Raw genomic sequence first — 10555 nt, forward strand, 5'->3', positions numbered from 1 at the left:
AGTCAAGTGGCCATCTTGGACTTCCCATAGCCCTGATTTTTAAAAATATACAGCTATTGTTCATTCCTTTTAAATTTCCTGATTTAGGAGTAGACCGTTTCCATGCTATAAGGTCATCAGAATGGCAGAAGTCTGACAATGAGGAGCTCAGTCTTAATGATGTACAAAATTCTTTTCTCAAAGTGCCTTTTTCACAACCCTTTTGTCACTTTCTGGATTCATATTAATTTGTCCCTTATTTTTTCCATCCAGAAACAGCCAACTGTAGGACAAAATTATTGTCATCATTATTTTCCTCAACAAAAATATTTCCAGTCTTTATATCTTCTCTCGCTGGCAATGTATCTCCTACTTGCATTACACATTGAAATGTTTCCTATATCATTTTAGTAGTTTTAATTACATATTATAATTTTTAACCCTTAAAAAAAAAACCCTTGTTCTCTAGTGAGAACTAAGAAGCAGTTGTGAATTGTTTGTCATATTGGCATTCTCTGATTAGCAAACTTAAGAACATATTCTATAACCTCTAAAAACATACATTTTCCCAAAGCACAATTTCTTTTCTCAAAGTGGCACAAGACATGTGTCTAATAAACACAAACATCTTTAGTTTCCCTCTTGCAAGAAGATAAAAGTAGGTAAATTTAGATTTGTTTCATTTGTAGGCACTTACCTTTCTTTAAGCCAATTAAATAAAGCTCATTTTCAAATTAACCTCAGCAATATTATCCAAAGACAAAGACACATACTGAGACATACGTACATCCAAACAAACAGAGATCTCTTTGTTTCATCTTTTTATATTTCATGAATCAGGCATTGCAATTAAACTTACCAGTTTATGAATAACAGTGAGGATAGTCAAATTTACACATTTGATTTTAAAAGGCTTCTTTTTCTTCCCTTTTTTCCTCCCTTGGCTTGAAGTTCTACTAATTAATCCAAGGCTGAAGTCTCAGGCAAAGTGGGCTGTGTTTGTACTTCAAGGACATGATAAGAGTTAACTTCAAGTTTTCTCCTAAGAATATTTTTGTTCTCTCAGGGTCAGTGTTCTGAAAAAAGTATTTTATCAAGCCAGCTTTCTATAACTGCACATGGGAAAAGGGCCAGTTTTGGCATTTCAAAAGAGTTTCATCTCAACAAATTTTCTCCAGAGTCTAAAGAATATTGTGACCACACAGTGTTAAATTTTTTTTTCCATATTTATAGGTTTATAATTATAGGTTGACCAGTCTGCCAAAATATTCCCTAGAGGGTTGTCAGTTGGAATTGAAGAAGCACTTCCTATGTTGAGTCCAATTAAACACTGCCATACTCCCTCTGAAGACTGTAGGTGAGAATCCTTCCTTGTAGCTTCTAGATTATGGTGTTTGCTGAAAATCTTTGCCATACCTTGGCTTACATCACTCCAAACTCAGCCTCTGTCATCACATGGCCATTTCACTCCATATATTTCTTCTTCTTAGAAGGACACCAGTTTTATTAGATTAAGGACACACACCACTCCAGTGTCTGAATATAATTAATTATATCTACAATGACCCTATTTCCAAAAAAATGTTACATTTTGAAGTAATGGGGGTTAAGACATTAACATGTCCTTTAGGGATAATTCAAGCCATAGCAAGTTTAATAGATTTTTTTTTCATATCTATCTCATCCTTTCAAGGATGCTACAAGGTTCTATGTGCTGTGCTTATACTCCATGACCATTTTCCCTTGACCATAAGTTGACTGCTCACAGAAGCTAAATGACCTAACCTATACCATTCAGTTTCTCTCCCTGGAGTTTTCATGTGAATTCAACAACACCCACCTATCTCTGTTTGTTATTTGAACTAATTTCATTTGGACTTAGTGTCTGACTACAATCATGCTGAAGCACAGCTAGTCTTCAGAGACACAAAAAAGAATGTCTTCTTCACATAAAGCACACAGAAATGAGAGACCACAAAACTCCAAGACTAGAGAGAGAGAAAAAAATTGAAAAAATATATGAATCCTTAATGGCTTCATACCCTTTGGTTCTAGTTCTTCAGGAAGGTAAGACAATTTCTTCTGATTCCTTGAATCGTATCAATCATAATCATATTATGCATAAACTGGTCAGAAGTAGATTATTCTTATTTGCAACAATGTGCTTGACCAAATGCCAGGGAAATCATTTTTAAAATGAGAGAAAACCTCAGATTCATATTCCCACAGATATGTAAATAGATGTTTTAACTGTGTAAAAAAATAATCCAATTGTATGGACATGGAAAAAAAATGTTAGTTTAAAAAAACTGGAGTGAAGGTAACATTTAAATTACAGAAAACTGAGTTAATTGAAAGGAGTTGAGAAGCTTCCTAGAAATGAAATTACAGGATAATAGGACGTAACGATTTTTAAGACTATTGATCCTGTATCAATATTGCTATAAAGAAGATTGGAAATGATTTCCATTTCCACAAAAATATATGAGAATGTTTTTTTCATCCTAGTCTTTCTAACATTGAGCATTCTGCATTTTTAAACTTTTGCTAATTATGACTAAATGTTTTGCATTTTCTATTAATGGCAAGCTTTTGGTTGTCTGGTCTCAAAAATGTTTGCATGTTCAGGAATTATTTCACAATTTTTATTAATTATGACATAAATACAGAAAAATTCACAAATTGTACATGCCTGTCCCAATGAAAATTTTCAGTAACAACACCTAGGGAACCAGCACTAAGACTCAAGAAAAGAATATTACCAACACCCCGGGAATTCCCTCATTTACCTGTCCAGATACGACACCATCCCCCAAAGGTAACAACTCTGCTTCTAAGCCATAGAGTAACTTTGCTGTTTTTTAAATCTTACATAACAAATCATTCAACAAGTGCCCGGTTTTTCTCACTGAATATTACGTTTCTGAAGTTCATGTATGTTTTCCATGTAGTCGTAATGCATGCATCCTTATTGTGTTTCCTTATTTGAAATGCCATAATTTACTTGTTTTTTTAACTGTACGTGGACATTGAGTTGTTTCCATTTGTTGACTATTAAGGACAGTGGCACTTGAACTGTTTATGATTGTAAATTTCCTAAATTTTTTCTTTTAAGTTTCTTCCACTGCTTTTATGCCTCACGAGTTTTTCTCTATTTGGGAATTATAAACAGATTCTCCTATATTTTTCTAGTTACCAAAATAATTGATCTTAAATATTCAAATATGAAATGTGAAAATTAAATTCCACGTGGTGGAATTAGTTTAGTGAGTAATATGCTTTGGGTACAGTTATAGGTACAGCTGAAATGGAGCAGGGCCCTGTGGTCCTTGCCTGTGTCCTCCATCTTTTGTCTGTGGAAAAACTAAGTTTCTTACTTCTCTGATAAGTTTAATCGGAGAAGTGAGCAAATGCAGAAACAAAGGAAAACAGTCAAATGAGACCACATAATAATGTAGTCATTAAGCAAAGTCAAGGCCCCTTAGTTCCCCCTCAAGGGCTGTAGATAATATTCTGAGCCATGGCCTCTGAGCTGTCTTACAGATACTGAAACCCCCGCCAGGTGGAAGAAGTTAACTACACGATGACCAGGCTGTAGCCATGACACAGGCTGCCACAGTTCGGAGAATTGGCCTCAAAGAAATGGAAACAAACCGACCCTTGAACTGAAGATTAACTGTACTTAAAACAATCAAGATGACGCTGGTCAGACCACCGATGACCGATTTCAAGATGACGGTCAGAGCTGACTGTGCTGTTTCTGCATGTAGCCACCTCGTGCTGTCTATAAAAGAAAGCTCTTGCCCCCTGATTGTCAGTGGGGGGGAGTTGGCCTTGCACAGACATTCCCCCCGCCCCGGTTGCAGGCCTCGGAAATAAAGCGAACTTTCCTTTCCACCAACCTGGCCTGTTTATTGGCTTTTGAGCAGCGAGCAGCCGGACCCCACTTTCGGTTACACAACTACTGTTTTCAAACAAATAGTTAAATAATTGAACCATTAAATAATTAATCCATTTTTGAACCTTTGATCTCCCTTCAAACTTTGTGATCTGGTAAATTATTAATAGATGCATGTGTTTACATGAGATTTCTCTATTTTGACACAATGATTTTAAAACAAAGACTTAAGGTTTAAATAAAAGAATAAAAGGATTTTTAATGTTTGATTGATCCTAAATTTAATCGCACATAAAGAAAATATACACGCTACAGAAAACTCCCTCCATACATTTACAATTCATGTTGCATGCTTTTTGTCTATCCCTTTATCATATAGGTTACAAATGCAAACTATCTCCCAAATCATTTTAATTTTCAAAATTTCAAAGTGTTCATCAAACTCATGACAACTAATCAAAGCACAGTTTATTCACTTTGTTTTGTAATAAAATTGTATAATTAATATTTGTATGAGCAGCACAAATTAATATGTGTATTAAAATATGCTCCCTGGTTAGCAGATTTTTTTATATGATTCTTTCACATTGATTCTACTCCTCGTTTATAGCCTAGATGAACTTCAAGGGAAAATCTTTCATCTTCCTTTGGAAAATTCTTTCAAATCTTTCATCTTGCTCCACGGTCAAGTGATGTTTCCAGTGTCCAATGGTACCTAGTGGGACAAGCACATGGACAGCACCTGGGTGAGGAGGTAGCACCATCAGGACAAAACTTCCTACAACCCACTTTAATCTCTTCTCCAACCCAAGCCAAATATCCGTTAGTTCTCTGTGGGGTTTGGTACTTCACTCTTTCTTACAGGGCGATGAGCTAAGAAGCAAACATAGGATGCAGTAGCACAGACAATAGTGTTATAGTTCTGTTCCTTATCTGTTAGACTCCACCAACCACTACACACTGTCTGGTTTGGAACATAACTCAAGCTCTTCCTAACACACTTCCCCTCACTCCTGTCCCGTAGCCACTGCGCCAGGCAAAGCCACGTTGTATTTCTCACTTAGAACAACTCTTAGTAGATTTGGAGTTCACAGTTTCATCTTTCCTATTGTCACCTTTCATTAAATAAAAACTTGATGCAAGGAAGGCTTCAATCCCTTTTTGCCAAAGAAATCATTACTGCTAAGAAAATAAGAGTTTAATGTGACAGACACTTGCCCTTATAATTATTCAGACTGCCTTTTTCCACAGCGATTTCTAAATTTTAAAAAATAAGCCATTTCTAGAAGACAAAGTATGTTAATAGAAGAGAATAATTTTGAGATTCCAACTAAAGTGAATAAATTAAGGCAAGTAAACTGAATCTTATGGTTGGTGAACTTTCTAATTCATTTCCAGTCTTATAAGGGTGAAAAGGTGGAAAACTTACTAGCTTAAATTATTTAAGCACAAACTCTGACCTATTATTGACTGACCACTAAGCTATGCCGCTATGCAGGCCCATATGTAAATATAAAACTACAACTTTTAATTTTTTTTAATGAGTGGAGACATCAAAGTTTGCATCCTGCTGGGGAAACAGATTCCATAGAGTTAATTTTATTCTTGAGTTCATTAAATTGCCTTTCTGAGTTATCTTGTACCTTGTTGAATTTCTTCAAAACAGCCATCTGAATTCTTTATCAGTTAGATTGCAACATTCTGTGTCTTTCAATTGCTTTGCTGAAGAATTGTTTTCTTCTTGTGATGCCGTATTACTGGGCAATTTCATAGTGTGTGAAAATGTTAAAATACACCTTTGCCATCTCATTTGAAATGGCAAACACCTTTCTTATTTAGGGAAGGCTTTGTTTACCTTGATTCAACAGTTCAACAGATTGACAATTAGAAATCTTTCTTTTGTTTTCCAGAAGCTGGCTCTTAGCACAAATTTTTGGTTTCTTTTAGTGGAGCTGACTTGCAACTAAAGTTGGGAGTGACCCTAAAAAGTATGGCATAAAAAGAAGCTGGTGGCAGCGTGGGAGAGATATATGCATAGCACCTGGGGCTTTGGCTGTGTCCAGAGCCCAATAGGGAGTCCCAAGGGACTGTGGGTTGTCCTCTTGCTGAAATCATGGGGTGGACAGCAGGAAATGTGATCCTTTTATTCTCTTTGTCTGCCTTCTTCCCTTTCCTTTTCCTCCTCCGGGTCACAGAGGTCTCTTCACAGATCCAGGTGCTGCTGGAGAGCAACAGGTCTCTCCAGCTGCACCCGGGGAAGCCAGACGGATTTTCACTAAACACTTACCTTTCCACCTCCTTGGCTAGAGAGGCCACCACTGCAGCCTTTGCCTCTATAGCAGCCGTAACACCCTCGGCTTCATAGTCTCCTTCGAGGTCCAACCCACCCACTTTCAGATGCACAAAATGGATGTATCTCAGGTGTCCTGGTGTTCTGTGCAGAGTCACTTTTGTTTGGTTATAGATGTCCAATTAGTTATAAATCAAAGGAGAAGAGAAAGGGAATATCTTATGCCACCAAGATGCTGATGTCATTCTCTATTTCTCTTATGTCAATGGGTGTGATTGAGACTTGGAAAAAAGAAATCTCTTCTCTCTGAATTTTTTCTAAGTGGGCGTTGATTTAAGGTTTAAATGCAGTACAGTTGTTTCCTGGGAAAAACAGGGATGCAGGAAATTTTAGGCAGGGAACCTAAGACAGGCCACATTCCAAGGAACAACTACAGGTGCCTATTTTTATGTATAAAAATCTTACTCATACTAGAAGAGAGAGAGAATCTTATCTGGGAGTCAGAATTTTCTCTGAGATCAATCCAATCTAGAGGAGTTTAAAGCCCATCATGGTCATCCAAAGCTCCATAAGATTCTAGAATCAAAACCCTATCACTCAAGTTCTTGTTCCCGGATGGTGGCATAACTCCTTTCAGCCCATCTTTCAAATATCTATAAACTCTCCGGACAAGTGACTTAAAGACCCACAACTAGATGAAGATACCAAAGAGTAAACGAAGGCAGACATTGTATGGAGGGGATGCAAAACTTGAATAATTGGTCATGACGGGGATGGTCTCCTATTTTTTGTTTGTTTAGTTTTGGTTTTTGCCCTCTTTGTCCCTGGAGCCAGACACTGTTGTCCAAAAATACTGGTGGTTAAAAACGCAATAGATTCCTTAACCACTAGATGACACTTGCGAATCCAGCATTTTCAAGATGATTTACTCATTTTGGTTGATAGATGGCGATACAGTCCTCTTCAAGATCAAAAGAGGTATTTAACATCATTTACAGAGTGAACAGGCAGTCTCAGGAATACGCTCTGTGCTTAACAAAAAGGACTCTATTATGAACAAATAGTTTCTTCTGAAATGGTAATAATGTATTGTATCAGGTGGTAATACAGAATAAAATTGACTTCCCCATTCACAACCATGCTTGGGCATGTGCTTATCTTTGCTTATTTTTCCATCATAAAAATTATGAATAATTAAAGAAACTCATCTCACTTGCTACAATACAAGCAGTACTGTCTTTCTGATATAGCTAGAACCTAACATTCTTGAAGCATAACTGCAGGACCTGCATGATTTTCATACCCACAGGGATTTTCAATAGAGTATACTCTGTGCTTATTTATTAACTAAGCTATTTGCTACGTTGAAGCTGCCTCCTGGCACTGAGTCAAATTCAAGACAAGGCTCTAATTATATTATCTCAATTTAATTCTCCTATAACAAAATTAATGATTTATACTCCATGACTAAGCACTGTGTGAAAAAGTATACATTTTCTATTTTCTATACCAATTCATCTTATTCACAAATCCTCCTTCCCACTAACAAAATAAATAAATAATAAAATGATAGATTAAGATTATATGTCTCGGGGCTTCCCTGGTGGCGCAGTGGTTGAGAATCTGCCTGCCAATGCAGGGCACACGGGTTCGAGCCCTGGTCTGGGAAGATCCCACATGCCGCGGAGCGACTGGGCCCGTGAGCCACAACTACTGAGCCTGCGCGTCTGGAGCCTGTGCTCCGCAACAAGAGAGGCCGCGATAGTGAGAGGCCCGCGCACCGCGATGAAGAGTGGCCCCCGCTCGCCGCAACTGGAGAAAGCCCTCGCACAGAAACGAAGACCCAACACAGCCAAAAATAAATAAATGAATTAATTTAAAAAAAAAAAAGATTATATGTCTCCTCCAGTGTTGAACATGGACTTGAGGAAAATTTAATTAAGACACTTTAAACTCCCTGTCAGGCTGTTTCACTCCTCCTAACATATCTTTCCTCCTATTTCTCCTTCTCAAAAGGGTCTGCATATTGGTGGGGGGAGTCTCGTCTAGACTGGCCTATGTTCTGTCTGTCTTCTCAAGCTTTGCAGACCTCCAGGGAGACGTCTCTCCTTCCACCGGGGCCTCCGGCACAGGTGTGTGTTGCACGAAACTGGCAGCTACTGCTGGTGACCGTGGACCTGCTTTGCCTGAGGTCTCAAGTTCCTCCTACGCAGGAGCCTCTTATCCCCCATCTCAGGTTTCTTCTTGTCTGATTCTATTATTACTTCTTCATCCTTTATAGAGCTTGGTGGAACTTACATCCTAGAAAAATCGTTCTCAGCCCTATCATATCCCCACATCTTTGGGGGTTTTCCCCCCTTTTTTCATAACACTCTTTGTTTAAATTGAGGTGTGATTTACATCCTATAAAATTCATGAATGTTAAGTGCGTAGTTGATGAATTTTGTAAAATATATACATTTCCCTCAACCCAGGAAGTTCTCATGTGATCTTTTCCAGTTAATCTCCCATAACTCAGAGGAAACCATTGTTTTGATTTTCTTAATCAACATTGATTAGATTTCCTTGTCCTAAAACTTTACATAAAGCGCATCAATTATCTTTTGCTAACAGAAAATTGTTGATAGTCATCCATGTTTGAATGTGTACCAGTAGTTTGCTCCTTTTTATTGCTGAGTAGAATTATATTGCATAAGTATAACACAATTTGTTCATTTACCTATCAATAGATATTTAGGTTGTTTCCATTTTAGGACAATTATGAATAAAGCTGCTATGTATATTCTTGTACAACATTTTTTGGACATACATTTTACATCTCTTGTACAAATACCTAACGATAAAATTACTGGGTTGTAGGTGTATTGTTTACTTTGTAAGAAACATCCAGTTTTCCAAAGCACTTGTGCCATTTTTCACCCCAGCATCAGTGTGAACAAATTGCAGCTGCTGCACATCTGCACCAACATTCAGATTGTTCGTTATTTTTTTTATTTTAGACATTCTAGTGAGTGTAAAGTATATTATTGTGATTTTTTTCATTGTAATTCCTTTACTTTCCTAAGATAAAATCCATAGATAACATGATCTAACTACATATGAAATTTGAAAAATAAATCAATATAATACCGATTATAAAGAAATACAAAGAAAGTTACAAATAAAAAATAACTTGGATTTACATATGAAATACTCAAGTATTCCTGCAGTATAAGATGTCATAAAGTAGGCCAGTCATTTCACCTACAAGCAGAATCACCATAGAGGCAACAACTCTGATGAATGCAATATATACATTGGTTGGCACTTCATGTTGAATATGAGCTGTTATCTGCAATGTTATTTTTTTTGATGTTGAAAATTTTTTTAATAAATTTCTGGAAACAAAATACAATCTTTTCTTAATTTTCATGGTAACAACATTCTGAAGTTCTTAAAATTACGCAAAATAAACTTTGAGTTCACACACAACTGGAATTAGTTCAACGCTAAGGTAGTTAGACAGGTTTTTCACAGCCATGAATGTCCAGAGGAAGGTGAGAAATTTGTGCAAGATTCAGAACAGTTTTTCTTGTTGTGAGAACATCCTCTCACCAGAAAATGTCTAGTATCTCCGGCTTCTAGCCACCCTGACATATTGTGACAGCCAAAAACGCTCCCACACTTTAACCCTGACCCAGAATCACTCCCGAGCGCCACTTAGGGTCTGTGGGCAGCCAAGGGCACTGACTCAAGATCCATCCCACCAAACTCTGCCCTCATATGTTCTGATCTATCATTGTTCTGCCATTGGGTCACCGTGCTGCTTTAATTTAAATTATTATTGTAAGACATTTATTGTAAAAATTATTGTAAGACATTTTATGTTGGGTTCCCCCAGGAAACAGAGACGTGCCTGCAGACTGGGAAGAGCTCTCAGGAACAACACCTGTGAGGGGGTGAAGGCAGCAAGACTGGGCACAGGGAGAAGTTGAACTGCAAGGCAGTTTAACAGTATCCACAGCGGGTCACAAACACGGGGCTAAGGAGCTGGGACACCCTTCAGAGCTGTTCTCCCTTGAGGCACTTTTGCTGCTACAGATGCAAATGCAGGGCAACAACTGGAGCTAAAGGAGGTGCTATCTCCGCTGCAAATATATCTTTTGTTCTTTTCCAGAATTAGATTTTTTGATGAAATACTGGCAGAAGGAAGATGGAGGAGTATTTGAGTCTATTCAGACTGCTCTAACAAAATACCGTAGACTGGGTGGCTTATAAACAATAGGAATTTATTTCTCACAGTTCTGGAGGCTGGCAAGTCCAAGGTTATGACAGCAGCATATTCTTGTCTGGTGAGAATTGGCTCCATTGGCTGTCTTCTCACTGTAACTTCACATGGCAGAAGGGGC

The sequence above is a fragment of the Balaenoptera physalus genome (genome assembly GCF_965194825.1).
Source record: "Balaenoptera physalus genome assembly, chromosome: 9".
Lineage (NCBI taxonomy): Eukaryota > Metazoa > Chordata > Mammalia > Artiodactyla > Balaenopteridae > Balaenoptera > Balaenoptera physalus.